This window comes from Mirounga leonina, unplaced genomic scaffold, assembly GCF_011800145.1.
Source record: "Mirounga leonina isolate KUSES-001 unplaced genomic scaffold, KU_Mleo_1.0 Mir_125, whole genome shotgun sequence".
Classification (NCBI taxonomy): Eukaryota; Metazoa; Chordata; class Mammalia; order Carnivora; family Phocidae; genus Mirounga; species Mirounga leonina.
The window spans coordinates 75,896,880-75,912,250 of record NW_023270305.1 but is presented as its reverse complement, the minus strand read 5'-3'; the positions used below and the strand labels follow the sequence as shown (position 1 = coordinate 75,912,250).

The following is a 15,371-nucleotide window of genomic DNA, read 5'->3' as shown; positions in this document are numbered from 1 at the left end:
AATAGGGGTGGTGACAGTGGACATCCTTGCTCCCAATCTTAGGGCAAAAGAACTCAGTCTTTCACCATTAAGTGTGATGTTAGTTATAAAGTTTTTGTAGATCTCTTTGTCAGGTTGAGGATGTTCCCTTCTATGGCTTCTTTTCTCAGTTTTTTTTTTTTTTTTAAAGATTTTATTTATTTATTTGACAGAGAGAGACAGTGAGAGAGGGAACACAAGCAGGCAGAGTAGGAGAGGGAGAAGCAGGCTCCCCGCTGAGCAGAGAGCCCGATGCGGGGCTCGATCCCAGGACTCTGGGATCATGACCTGAACCGAAGGCAGACGCTTAACGACTGAGCCACCCAGGCGCCCCTCTTTTCTCAGTTTTGATTGTGAATGGGTATTAGACTTTGTCAGACATCTTTTCTGCATTAATTGATACCATTATGTGATTTTGCTTCTTTAGCCTGTTAATATAATAGATTACATTGATTGGTTTTCATATATTGAACTAGCTTTGCATATCTGGAATAAATCCCACTTAGTCATGATATATAATTCTTTTTATATATAGTTGAATTCTAATTCTGTTTGCTAATACTTCGTAAAGGAATTCTGCACCTGTATTCATAGTGTTTGGTTTTCCTTTTTTGTACTGTTGTTTTCTGGTTTTGATATCAGGGTAATAATAAATTCATAAAAAGAACTGGGAAGTGTTCCCTTCTCTTCTCTTTTCTGGAGACATTGGCCTCTAAGCCTTTCTTTCTTTCTTCTGTCTATTTTCTCCATTATTCAGATTGGGGAATATATATTTCCTTATCTTCAAGTTCACTGATTCTCTCCCCTTTCTTCCATTTTGATGTTAAGTGCATCCACTGAGATTTGTCTTTTATTCCTAGTGTTTTTTAGTTCTAAATTTTCCATTTCATTTTTATTTATATCTTCTACTTCTTCATTGAGATTTTCTTCTTTGTCATTTGTGTCAAATGTGTTCAGAATTGTTCAGCCATTTTTATGACGACTGGTTTAAAATCCTTGTCAGGTAATTCTAAGATATGGCTCAGTGTAGGCAAATGTTACTTGATTTCTTTCACCCAAGTTGAGATTTTTTTTTTGGTTCTTTGTATGATGAGTGATTTTTGATTGAAGCCTAGACGTTTTGAGCATGATGTTATGAGACTCTGAGATATAAGAGGCAGATTAAAGTCAGGGAACTCAGCACCATGCCATTCTTCAAGCTCTGAGATCCCTAGTGGAACTTGCCCTTTTTCTCCACTTTTCAGTCTTCTTGTATTTGTTTTATACATAACATCCAGTGAGTTTTAGCTCTACTTAGCAGAAAAGGATAGTTACTTATACTCTATCTTTCTGGAAGCAGAAATTCAAATTTCTTTCTTTTTTTTTAAGATTTATTTACTTATTTATTTATTTGAGAGAGTGAGAGAGAGAACACAAAAGGGGGTAGGGTCAGAGGGAGAAGCAGACTCCCCACTGAGTGGAGAGCCAATGCAGGACTCGATCCTGGGACCCTGGGATCATGACCTGAGCCGGAGGCAGTCGCTTAACCAACTGAGCCACCCAGGGGCCCAGAAACTCATATTTCTTTTAACTAAGCCATCTTTCTCCTTGTTTTAGGAGTCAGTCTGGCTCCTTCATTTCCCTCCACTTCCAATACTAGAACAATACTTGAAGATTCCACCCCCTCACTACTCCCTGAGTTAAAAGTATACTCCTTTCCACGTTCCATGTCTTTGTCTTGTTCAGAAACTGCTCATTATCTCTTGCTTGAATTATTTAAATGGCTTCCTAATTAGTCTCTAAACTGACGTCTCTCCCTTTCTTCCGGTCTCTACTATTCTATAGATTGTGGCCAGGTTTATTTCCTTAGGCATAAATCATTGTGCTTTCTTTCTCTTCTTCCATGACCTTAGACAGCTCATCCCTGGCTACTTAGTAAAACTCAATCCTTAGCTTGGGGTTCAAAGCCATCTATGTTATGGCTCCTCTTTCTGTTGACAGCCTTATCATTCTCTGCTCTCGCACACAATCTGATGCTGCAGCACAAGGCAGCATCCCTTGCTTGGAAAACTTTAGAGATACATCCACCATGCTTGTCATGAAATCGGTTTTGGACACATTCTAGATCAAAGCTTCCCTGCCTTTGCAGATTCCAGACATGTGGTGTGCATTTTGACCCTGGGCCTTCATTCATACTTTCCCTCTGCCAGGAATGCCCTGCCCCCCAACTCACTCAGGTCAGGGCCCACTGCCTCAAGGAAACCTTTCTTGATCACTCAAGTCAGAACCAATACCTTCCCCCATCAACAGCTATGGTCTTTTGCTCACATCTCTCTTTAAACATATTTTCAATCCGGGGTGCCTGAGTGGCTCAGTTGGTTAAGGATTCAGCTCTTGGTTTTGGCTCAGGTCATGATCTCAGGGTCATGAGATTAAGCCCCGCATCGGGCTCCACACTGGTCATGGAGCCTGCTTAAGATTCTCTTTCTCTTTCCCTCTGCCCCTCCCCCTGCCCTGTCTCTCTCAAACAAAACAAAACAAAACAAAACAAAACATATTTTCAATCCATCTCATAGCTACAAGACAGAATGCATGGTTTTTTCAGGGTCTCTCCTTTTGTACAAAACCAGGCCTTCTTGGCTTATTGGTCCAAGGAGGAGAGCAAGCCCATCAGTGGAGGGTAAGAATGGAGCTGGCTTTATCAGGAAGCAGGGGGAATGTCAGTGAAACATTTGCTTAGTTCTGGAAAATGTGCCAATTTCAGGAGATTCTATTCTGTCCTGGGCCTCTCTGGAGGTCCAGGAAAGGAAACTTTAGAGATATATCCACCACGCTTGCCATGAAATCAGTTTTGGAAATGTTCTGGATCAAAGCTTCCCTGCCCTTCATTAGATCTACCTATAACGTCTACAAGCTGGACAGTTCATCCTTTGGAGTGCTAGTGCTTTCTCAGTACAGGGGTGGTGGCAGCAAAAGGAGCAAGGGAAAATAGAAACTGCTTAAGTCTTAGCTCTGCCCTTTACTAGCCAGGTAAACTCTGGACATATTATTTAGCTTCTTTGTACCTCACGTTCTTCATCTGCAAAATGGGGATAATTATAGAACCTACAGAGAATCACATAAAAATGCTTAGAACCGTATTTGGCACTCCAAACACGTTAGCAATGATCACTTTCAATGTCTTCCACCCAAGTACCTTGAAGAGTAGAATATTTGTGAGACCTGGGACAATACCCCAAAGTAGCCTGTATTTGCTTGAAATTTCTTTTGGGCATTCATGTTAAATATTTCTGCAAGTTTTGCACTCCCCTCCATTCATAGAACTTATTCGTTGAGTTTGTGTTAATATCTGGCTATTTCTTCTGCAAAAATATTTAAGAAAAAGGTATAGTCTAGAAAGAAAGATAATTCTATGTGATAGCCTTGGCACAGGGCGGAGCCTCTCAGTGACACAGTGCTGAAGGTTGAGGTGCACAGTCCCAGCAGGCTTTGCTTGCGCCTAAGACACAGAAGATTGAAGCCCAGACCAGCACCATAAAGTGTGCCTCACTGATGCGTTCTGTGTGGGGCCACTGAAGCCTCTATACCCTCCCTTACTGACCCTCCCTACACTGAGATTCACAACCTCAACCCCTCTTCCTCATTTGGGAGAGCTGGCCCCTTGGTGGATGTGTGGAATGTAAGCAATGTGAGCATGGAGATAAAAATCTTGGCTTGTATTTCCTGGGCTATGATCATCAATAAAAGGGCAGAAGAGAGCTATAATCTAATGCACTATATTACTGTAATTAGAGCTTCATGCATAGAGCTCTCTCCCACCCTCCCTCCAAAATAATGAAACCGTTTAAAATAAATAGTTGTGACTTTATTCTCCATCATGTGGTGTTCAGTGATTGGGTAATTATGGTAACAGCATACAGTTAGTGGATGTTGAGTTCAGAATGTAAGAAAAAAGGTTTTGGGGGAAAACACACACACAAGGGATAGAAGTATAGAACTGTAGCACTGTGGAGCTGGGAGGCATCCTAGCAATTGTGTACCCTACACCCCCACTCACAAGAGAAGAAACAAAAGAGACTCAGAGACTGCAAATGTGAGAAGCTTAGGCAGAGGTGGAGTTAGAATTAAAACCCAGCTTCCTCTCTCTTGTTCAATATTTGTTTCAACCCACCTGTTGTCTCTGGGAAACCACATAAGAATATTCTAGAAAGCTTTCCACATGGCAAGTAGGCTTTGCCCCCACACCTGCTGAGGTAGAAGACAACATTTCTGTGACTTAAGCTGTTGTCTGTCCTTTCATTGTCTGTGGACTCTGAAAAGTCATGGCCACCGAATGTCAACAGCAACCAGCCCTGAACGTTTGAAACATTTTTTGTATTATCCATTTTCTTCCTTTGATGTAGCAGAGAGGAAAAATCAGCAAGTGCACAAACTAAGACTTTGTTTAACTTCCTCTTGATGAGGCTAATTGTTTATTTTCAGTTAGATTTTATTTCTGTTATTACATTGGGAACATCAGATAAATAGTCAACTTTCTCATAAGAATGTTTACATTTCTTAGTCCTGTGCTACATGTAAGAAATTCAGGAAAAGTCAACGCTTTTTGTAATGAAGGCGCAGGGATTTTCCCCCAAAAAACAAGCTAAGGGTTTGCTTGGAACAAAAAGGAAATGGACTCCAGCCTGCAGATGTGTAACGGGTCCAGAGGGACACAAACATGCACCATTTTCCCCCTTGATGTGTTGGACATAAACACATAGCCAAGTGCCCCACATGCCCTTCCCTCTCCTCTTCTCCTCCTTCTTGTAGAAAAGGAGAGACTGATGTAGCCAGAGGGAAGGCATAAGCTCATCCCTGCCACTAATCGCCACTGACTCTGTCATTTGCTACTCAACCCCAGAAAAGCCACACCTAGGGCCTGGGGTAAGGGGTGTTCCTCCTTCCTACCCTGTCCAGTCACCATCCAGCAACACATGTGCGCTGCCACTGCTAAGCCCAACCTGAACGATGTGGACATGGAAACTCCTTCTCTGCCAATGATGGGAATGCACGCCACCCTGGAAAGAACAGAGCCAGTCACCGGTGGTCACTGGGCAGGAAGCAGCAAGGCAGCTGGGAGACATCTCTAGAGAAGTAAGATTCATTCCACTACATCCACAGAGAGATACAGATGCTACTAAGAAGCAAATTTCTCATCAAAGATAATGTTCTCAGTGTCCTTTCTTGCTCCGATTCCAACCCTCCCTGAACCCTGAAATGTAGCTGGGGCTCATATGTCTTGATTAACAGAGTCATTCAGATGTCAGGGTGAGATTAGGAAGATGTCAAGATGGCCACTGAGACCAAGGACATAAACATGAGAAGACCCCTCTTTGTGGGCACCTCTGCCTTCTCCTTAGGGCCATCGGATGGTGCCACCAGCACGTGGCCCAGTATGGGAGGTGGGTGCACCAGGGGACATACTATGGCCATATGCATTTCCACAGTACTTTCCCAACACGAAGTGTTTTGTCAGTCAAAGTTCTGTCGCCTGCCTGGTGGTAGGGCAGCTGCCATTGTCTTCACTCACTCGTGAAGAATCTGAAGCCCTGGGAGGCTAGCACACGGAAAAGACTAGACTTATATGTGCTAAATTTCTGAAGGCTGCTCTGTTCCAGACACTCGACACAACCTTACCTAATTGGTTTTCTTCTCTGTAAAATGGGTTTAAGAATGGCACCTCCCTCATACAGTGTCGTAAGGATTAAATAAAATAACATCACAGAAATGTTTAGCATGGTGCCTGACACACAGGGAGTCTTCAAATTAAGGGTTAGTGGGTCCCTATAACATCCTTATGAGTGTCTGTTATAATCTCCACCTTACAAATCAGGAGACTGAGGCACATTAAGGAAAATTACTCACTCAGTTAACCAGCATGGTAGGTGGCCTCGTGAGGCCTCAGATGCAGAACTGTATTACTCCAAAAGCCTTCCCCTCAAGAACACAATGACTCCAGAGCTTGGGTTGCCGGTTGCCAAGTTCTGTGCACTTTCCAAGACCTGTTCATCCCGGTTTGAGACCATCTCCTACAGAAAGTGTTGTGACCTGGTTTGATAAGCAAACCAAAGCCTTCTGCCTCAGAAAATACATAACGGTTTGTCATTCACACAGACATCCAAGCATCATGTTCCATGAAGACTTTGACGGCATCAACAAAGAAGCCCTCACCAGAGTCCCCAGAGGGGCGAAGCACTTCTGAAGTAGAGTCAAGAGTCTGAGGCCAGTAATTAATATGAAAGTTGAAAGACTGTTCTCATCAGCATTTCTATGACTTCAAAAATTCTTTGTCTTTATAATTTCCAACTCAGTTCCTTTTTTGGATAAAATGTCAAGTAGATACAACAAAAAATTGAAAAAAAAAAACACCAACCCTTTCTTATAGCTATGGCTCCTCACATGCGGTAGGAGTTCCACAAACATACAATGTATGAATAAACTGATTATGAATCAATGCGTCTATTTTCTTGTGAATTGGCTCAAGGAGCCAGTTTTACAGGGGTTGACTAAAAACTACATCCCTGAGAGGTCACAAGTGTCCAGTAATGCTTTGCTAAACAGCCCATTGACTACATTTTAGACGCCTCTGACTCAAGGATGTCCCCCGCGAACATGGCCAGAGACTCATGGGTGTGCTAGAGCATCCAGCACTCACACTGCTTTGTACGCATTCAACCTGAGCTTGAGTGGGAGGCACCCACACTCCTGCCAGGACCCACAGCACGGGCAGAGAACACACCATCCTTGGGTGTTATATCCATGAGGCGCCATTGGCTGGGGACTGGCCAGTTCTGATCCCTTTCCACCTACTTGATGATTCTTCAAAAGAATCAACATATTAACAAGATCAACAGGCTGACAGCTCTGCAACATGACACACGCTTTGCCGGGAGCTCCATTACTGAGGAGTTCTTAACTGAAAAGAACTGCTCTCATTGGAACACCTGAGTCAGCGTCTTTGGCTCTGTGGTCTCGACAGGGAACGTTTCTCCTCCCTCCTTATCTGTAAAGTGGCGATGGGGATACCACTTAAACAGAACCCATGTGCACAGAAAAAGTTTGTGAGAGCACTTTGTAAACAACAGAGAGGTAAGCTGGCCAATCTCTAAAGATCATTACCACCAACAGAGGGGCAGAAGAAAGCTCACTGTGTGCAGCTGGATGGCCCATGGCTTGGAAAGAAAAATAGCTCATGATATATTCTCAACAGCTAGTAACTAGTAACTTCAGATTGCTTTTATGCACCCCACTCCCAGATATATTGAGCTGGACTTGCCCCAAAGTTAGTCATTTGCGTCCCTGCCACCTTCACAGTTGTTTTGCCATAGACAGCTGCATCTCGCCTGTGTTATGATTTACCTCATATTTCTCTTCACATCGAAGTTAGATTAACTTTATTGCTGTACATTTTCATCTCGTTTTAAGTCAATAAATCACAGGTTTGACATGCTGGTAATGCGTGCTTCTATGCTGCATACCATATATGGGGAGACACTGTATTAAGCAAAAGATCATTGCATTGCTTAATCCAGACAGGAGGAAAAGGGAGCCCACCGAAACCTTGTGTGAGTTGGCATAAGGAATGACTTGGATGTCCCCAAAGCTGAGCAAAAGAGCAGTCCTAACACACTGAAAAGCAACTTCGAACTCTAATCCATTATCTATCCACATATAATAAGGATTATTTACGTTCCTATAGCACTTTACAGTTTTAACAACATATTCATGACCATTTTACATGGGGTCCCGACCCCAAATGTGGCAGCTGGTGGGGTTGCCGATACCATCCTTTCACACAGAGGCTCAGGGATGTTAGGGGATTTGTATGAGATCACGTTGGAAATAAGGAACAGCACCAGTAATGTCTCTGTCTTCAGCACATTTCACTGTACCCTCCTCAGGGGGAACAATATTTTTACAAGGACTGCTTTTCCCTCTTTAGGCAGGACAACTCTCTCATGATAATTTTTTTTATCCATCTGATCTTCTACCTGCATATCCATTTATCCATCCATCTATCCATCTATCCACTAATTCATCCAGCCAGCCACCCATCTACCCACTTACCCATCCATCCATCCATCCATCCATCCATCCATCCATCCATCCATCCATCACTGCTCCACCCATCCATTCTTCTATCTGCTCTTCCAAACATGTACCACATCTAGCCATCCATCCACTGATCCAGCCAACTACTTAACCACTTCCCCATCCATCCATCCATCCACTCAATATTTGGGGACCTTCTTTGTGCTTGTCACTCATTATGCAGAGCACTGGAACTACCAGTTTTTATTCTTATAAAATGAAGAGTGTTCATTGTGAACTGTGATGGCAATAAGAGTAACATCTGCATCAATTTCTTCTGATTTGAAAATCTACCACAGATTTTCCTTGATGGTAGCAAAACATAGTAATATGCTCTACTTCTTCCTGTCAAATGAAAGAAAATACTTGGGAGTGGGACAACAAAAGAAACAGGAAAAGACCTGGTTAATAAGAGTCCTCTCCTCCATAAGTACATTGAAAGTACAATAATTATGGTTATGTTGTTGGATCACTTTAGATGAAAAGGCACACTTCCAGTTACTTCACATGAGTATGAAGTCCAAATAATTAGAAATATATCCCTGATAGAGTCTTGGAACTTTCTGGAAGAACTAATTCAAGCATCTACGTATTTTCTCAGCTGCCATTCAGAGTCAAGACTCACTTATATTCATGATTGCACTCTATTTTGGAATTTTAATTCCTCCATTTCAGAGTTGAGGACAGCAAATCAATGATCAATGATGCAGGTGGCCTAACATATTGAGAGCCCATAAAGGGATGTGTCTCAAAGCAGATAAAAATAGAACTCCAAAAATCATGTAGAACAGAGTGAGACAAAATAGGAATCTATTATCAACTAGTATATAAAAGAAAGAAAAAAATCAACCCTGCAAAAAAATAAATAAAACACTGGAAATTTCCAAATAAAAAATAAAACAAAACTTGAACACTCCTGTTAAAATTTTTTGAATTTATCCCAAACAGCTGTAACTTCAATGAAATTGTTTTTGTCACTCTTTCCCATCACCGATGACTTCCTTATCAATGAATGCAGTAGAGCAATGGTTCTCAAACCTCAGTTTATATCAGAATCACCTAGAAGGCTGGTTAAAACACAGCTGGCTGGGACCCACTCTCAGAGTTTCAGATTCAGTAGGTCCGGGGTGGAACTCCAGAATGTGTCGTTCTAGGGGTGACTGGGTGGCGCAGTCGGTTAAGCGTCTACGTGTGGCTCAGGTCATGATCCCAGGGTCCTGGGATTGAGCCCCACATCGGGCTCCCTGCTCCGCGGGAAGCCTGCTTCTCCCTCTCCCACTCCCCCTGCTTGTGTTCCTTCTCTTGCTGTATCTCTCTCTGTCAAATAAATAAATAAAATCTTTTTTTTAAAAAAGTGTCTTTTTAAATTCCTGGGTAATGCTGCTGCTGTGGTTAGTCTGGGGACCCCACTTTGAGAAGCACCACAACAGAACACCTCTAGTCCTTATCTTACTTTTCAGCAGTGTATGACACTGGGGACCATTCCCCAGACCTCTGAATGCCACACTTCTCTTGCTTTCCCAGCCATCTCTCCTCTTCTCCATGTTAGAATACTAGTGTTCCTTGGGATGCTATGCTAGGCTTCTCTGTCCTTTCACTGAAATCTTCCTGAGCAACCTCGTTCACTCTGAAGCCTTTAGTTAACTACGTACATCTGGTAGACCCCGGGCTGCAGCTCCAGCCTGATACAATGTGAGCTTCACAAGGGCACAGCGCATTGTCTTGTTCACAGTGTCCAGAGAGTGTCTGGCATATAGAATGTGCCCCATAATTACCTGTTACGACTTCCTAGTAGATATTTCTACCTGAATGTCCCATTGGCTAGCTGGCAACTGACATTAAATGTATTTGGAAAGAAATACTTCAAAGAAGGGTATTATACAAACTAGATTCGCTCCCCAAATTTCCAGTGGTACCATCATCCACCCATTCTGTAAGATCTAAAAAATCAATGCGTCCTCCTTGAATCCTTGCACGTCAGACACCAAGTTGTGCTGATTTCACTTTCTAAATCTCTTTCAGGTCCATCCATTCCCCCGCACCATTCCCATTGCCACTGCCTCATCAAAGCCACCCTAGCCTCTCACGTAGATGCCGGTGACAGCCTCCCATCCAGTCCCTCCTATAATCTCATACTACATAGTCGGCTGAGAGATCGGATCTCATTCTGTGCACTTGTGACTAAAGCCTGTCCAGAGACTCTCCTTGCCCTTAGAGCAAAGACCCACCCTCCTCATGGCCTTAGTATTTCTGGCTGGGACCCTACGGCTTCTCCAGCTCTATCTCATGTGCTTCTCCCCAGCCCTGTACTTCCGTCCTCCCTGACTTATTTGTGTTCCTAGAACACTCCATGTGCTCTCATTTCTGAACCATGGCTCATGATATTCCTTCTACCTGGAAGAATCTTTCCTTTCCTTCCCCCTGCATGTGTTAGTTGACTACCTTCTACTCATTTCTCAGATCCCAACAGAAACATTCGCATCTTCCAAAAAGCCTTCGCTTCCCCTCTCATAAAAACAAAACAAAACATCCCCCAAAACTGGAATATGGCTTGCCTTGAGTTCCTATGACCTTTTGTATCTGCATAGACAGTATTACCCTTGCTTGTTTAATTATTGGCCTTATTTGCTCTCCAGGAGAAGGCTCATGTCTGTGTCGTGCTGGGCCCAGGCCCTGGACTTGGTCATATTTGCTGAAGGAATAAGCCAACCAGATTTAACAGGGAGAAACGTAAAAGAAATCAGTTGAGAGCAGTCAGAGGAGAGCAGTCAGAGGAGTACTATGTCTGGGATGGGCGGGGGTGAACACTCGAGGATGATGGAAATATTTTGTACTTTGTTCTGGGTGGCGGTAATATGAGGGTATACAAACATAAAAATTCATCAAGCTATACACTGAAGAGTGGTGCATTTTACATATGTAAAGCATACTTCAATAAAAGTAATGAATTATTTTTGAAATTAAATGATTTTTAAATTGTGAATTTAATTTATTAAATTTTAAGAATTTTAATAATTCATATGGGGATATAAAAATTCATATGAATTGAAACAATTCATGTGGGATATAACACAAGAATTCAGTAACAACCCAAGGCACAGAAGTTCCTAAAGATGCTAATTATTCCCCAAAGATCCAGAACAGAAACATGGTGAGGTGCTTTGTTTGTTTGTTTTTGTTTTGTTTTGTTTTTTTAGAGAGGGGGAGAGAGAGGGGTGGGGAAGACCAGGGAGAAAGGGAGAGAGAGAATCCCAGGCAGGCTCCATGCCCAGTGCAGAGCCCCATGGGGGACTTGATCCCACAAGCCCCACATCATGACCTGAGCTGAAATCAAGAGTTGGTCACTTAACCCACTGAGCCACCCAGGCGCCCCTTCCTTAAGTCTGTTCTAAAAATGTAATTGCTTTAGATTGACTACACCTTACTTAAATTTGGGCCCCTAAAATATTTTTAGGGAAAGAGATGATTTCAAAGTCATTCTCCCCAGAATCACATCTACTCTTTAAAAACCCCATTTCACAGGGGCACCTGGGTGGTGCAGTCGGTTGAGTACCCAAATCTTGGTTTCTGCTCAGGTCATGCTCAGGGTGGTGATCTCAGGGTCATGAGATTGAGCCCCACATCAAGTTCCACATCGAGCCCCCAATTGGGTTCTGAGCTCAGCCTGGAGTCTGCTTAGGACTCTCTCTCTCTCTCCCTCTGATGTTCCCCACCTCCCTCTCTCTCTCAAATAAATAAATAAAACTTAAAAAAAATCCATTTCACAACTTAGAGAGGTTTGAGTTAATGATACATGATTATATTTCAACATTTGAGGTATCTTAATTTGGGCAATGACAACTGCAGCTCAACTGGGTCCACATTATTTTCAATATTATCACTTTTTCTCCGAGTAGGAACAGGACACATGGCAAACCATACCATGGGGTTCATTACCCTGTTTCAAAGGAACGTTGCCGTAATACTGACAGTTCCAAGCATGTCAAGCCCTTTAGGATTGTCTAGTTGTCTTTCTTAGACTAGACCATAAAACATGGAAATTTCGAGATTCATCTTCTAACTCATAGGCAAAAATGCAGAGCGTTTAGGATCTTGTGTTCTGCAAGTTACTTTTCATAAGAAGATCTCTGTGCTTTGTCATGCTGGGCTTCCTAACAGCCCCTCCCGCTCGGCTGATCTGTGCTCTGACTGCTCAGCAGTCCTTTGGAGCAGGTAAATGCCAGTTTTGAAACACCAACAATTAAAACACTCTTCAGGTAGGGTGAAAAGCACCCAGGGGATGCAACATGCATCCAAAAATAATGACATCTACAGCCACTAAGCACTAAAAGAGCACTTTCTACACTTTAGACAAAAGTCATTGCCTTCAGTCCTCTGGGATGATTTTTCTTCAAACGTACCTGTTTAGCGTCTGTTCTTGGTATTTTAGTCAAAGTTTCATTTTCTTTATGCCTCTCTTTGCTACTGGTATTCTGACAGTCACAAATCAAAGGAGAGAAGAATTTAAAACTCTTGATTATTTAATTTAGTGAAGATAATACTTTACCGTCACGATCATTATTCCCAAGTGAGAGAAAAAAAATTTTTTTTAATATACAAAACCCTTTCCAACACCAGAGTAGAAAAACTGAAAGCTTGCCAGCCATCGAAGGCTGCCTGTGGGCAAGGGAGCACCACCGTGGTCCTTTTCCTGATGGGAAAGCCGAGGTAGCTAACTGGCAAAGGAAAGAGGACCGAATGCCCCACCGCACAGGTACTTATTCCTAATTTGGGGCACTCTGTCGAGGTTTCAAAGTATCACCCAGGAAAAGGAAATACTCTGATAAAGTTGACGATACCCGGGGAAATGAGAGGGGAGGGGAGGTCGGGGGCCGCTGGGATGGGCGACGGGCAGAGATGGAGATGGTGATGGTGGTGACGGTGGTGGTGATGGTGATGGTAATGATGGTGACGCTCGCCGGCTCCTCTCCCGTTTCTCCTCCTCCGTTCCCGCGTGGCCTCTGCCCCGAGAAACACAGCCGCCAGGATTGGCACCCAAGCCGCACGTCCTCGGGCTTAAGGCTGCGGCGCCTGGCACCCCGGCACCCCGCCGCGCCCCCCGCGCCCCCCGCGCCCTCAGCGCTTCGTAGGGCGCGCACCGGCCCGGCTCCCCGCCCGTCCGACCCCGCAGCCCCTGGGGAGCGCCCGCGCCCCCCGGCCCGCTCCCCGCCGCACCCCGGCAGCCCGGGCCGCGGTCACTTACGCCAGCGCTGGGCCCCGCCGCCCCGCGGTCCCGAGACAAAGGCTGCGCGGCCGCTGCGCCGCCGGCTGCTCCTCCAGACGCCGCTGCCGGGGACCCGGAGGAGGCGAGGGGGAGGGGACGGCGGGGAGGGGACGGCGGGAGGGGCCCCCGGCTGCAGCGGCCCGGACCCCGCTCCTGCTCCCCCGCGGCCCGCCGCCCTCCGGGGCGCCGTCCTCCCCGGTCCTCCGCCCGAAAACCTCCCCCAAGGGACCGGGGTACCGCCCCTCGGGGGGGGGGAGGAAGAGGAAGGGAGACGCGCGCGCGCGCCCGCGTGTCTGTGTGTGCGTGTGCGTGTGTGTGCGTGTGTGTTCCCTCTTCCCAATCATGATCCTCTCCATCCACCCCCGCGGCCCCGAGCCATCGCAGGAAAATGCCAGACTCTGCCTCACTTGTACAACTCTGGAGGCGCTCCCACGGACCCCCTTGCCGTCCACGCACCTCTCCTCCTGACGTCCAACCATTTTATGAAGAGCAAAACTGAGACCTGGACGGTGAAGCGCCCAAAGACGCAAGGTGGGAGTAGAGAATGCCAGGACCGTGAACCCTTTCCGGGTGGGACCCACATCTCACCTGTTTTCCTTTCCCCCGCTTGGCGCCAATTGCTGGCCTCCAGGGGACCGGGCAGGCTGGAAGGTGGGCACCAGCGCAGGCGGCCCCCCCACCCCCACCCCATGTGCCTGCGGGGAGTGGGGAGGCTTCCCTTTCCAGGAGAAGTACCACTTTCACTTGGCTCAGTCATTTGCATCTTGTTAAGAATAGTGGCTTTGATTTTTTTTATTTTTCAAACTTTTCATTATGGAATTTAAAAAAAATAAAAAGTAGAATAGTATAAGGAAGCCCTAAGTGCTCAGCTCTGGCTTCAAAGATTGTAATATTTGCCATTCTTTCATTTCTTCCCCACTCTTCTCCATCCCAGAGGCTAAGGATTTTATTTATTTATTTTTTAAGATTTTATTTATTTATTCGAGACAGAGAGAATGAGAGAGAGAGAGCACATGAGAGGGGGGAGGGTCAGAGGCAGAAGCAGACTCCCTGCCGAGCAGGCAGCCCGATGCGGGACTCGATCCAGGGACTCCAGGATCATAACCTGAGCTGAAGGCAGTCGCTTAACCAACTGAGCCACCCAGGCGCCCGAGGCTAAGGATTTTAAAAGAAGACAATCACAATTTCATTACCCAACCTTACCAAATTAAGAATAATTCCTTAATATCAGCTGACTGTGATTTGTTAACAGCTGATGGTTCCTTATTTATTGAGTAGTTATCACCAGGTCTGTGTTTAGCGCTTCTACCGAGGCTGCTCGGGTTTGGTGTGGGCCCTGGCTGTCTGCCCCCGAAGCTGGTGAGAGACAAGGGCTGTGCACACTGTCGCTGGCTTGCAGGGACTGATGGAGTGGCAGTTAGATAGCTCTGACCTGGCAAGGGCCAGATACTTCTTACTGTGTCCCAGACCCTGGACAATTTTGATTGCAGCCTATCCTTCCAGAAAAATGCACACCACAGAATTCTGATTGAAAGTCCAGGGGACTCAATTCATTTCTCACAGGCTGCCTGAATCTAACTGCAGGTTCCAAACTACAGAGCTGGGCTGACATGTCCCTTGCAGCCCCTTGGAGGCCCACGGATGGGATCCTGAGTCTTCTGCTGGGTTCCCCTCTCGTTTGCTGCGAGCTCTGGGGCCCGGGGACAGCACGGGAGTCACACTGGGGTATGGGGCCTTTCTCCCCTGGGAGGAGGCTCTGTGTTTAAGTCCTAAGCAAGTGTGGCCTGGAAGTGGATTCTCAGCTGTAATTCAGAAGAGCATCTTTCCGAGCCAAGATGTCCATCGACAGATGAATGGATAAAGAAGATGTGGTATATATATACAATGGAATATTATGCAGCCATCAAAAGGAATGAGATCTTGCCATTTGCAACGACGTGGATGGAACTGGAGGGTATTATGTTGAGTGAAATAAGTCAAA

At 45.2% G+C, this 15,371-nt stretch overlaps 1 protein-coding gene across 2 annotated transcripts in view; it reads right to left on the bottom strand.

Annotated features, from left to right (window-relative positions):
- GPR45 (G protein-coupled receptor 45) overlaps window positions 1-13,458 on the bottom strand; it is an 81,892-nt gene extending 68,434 nt beyond the window's left edge. Inside the window, exons 1-2 of one of the 2 annotated variants that reach the window (XR_004678629.1) lie at window positions 13,370-13,458; window positions 12,722-13,127 (exon numbers count right to left, since the gene is read on the bottom strand). The gene's annotated coding sequence lies outside the window, so the exon portion shown is untranslated. Of the gene's footprint in view, window positions 1-12,721; window positions 13,128-13,369 lie in introns of those variants that run through there. The other variant, XM_035001869.1, reaches the window with a different exon arrangement.
- Window positions 13,459-15,371: the final 1,913 nt, after the last annotated feature.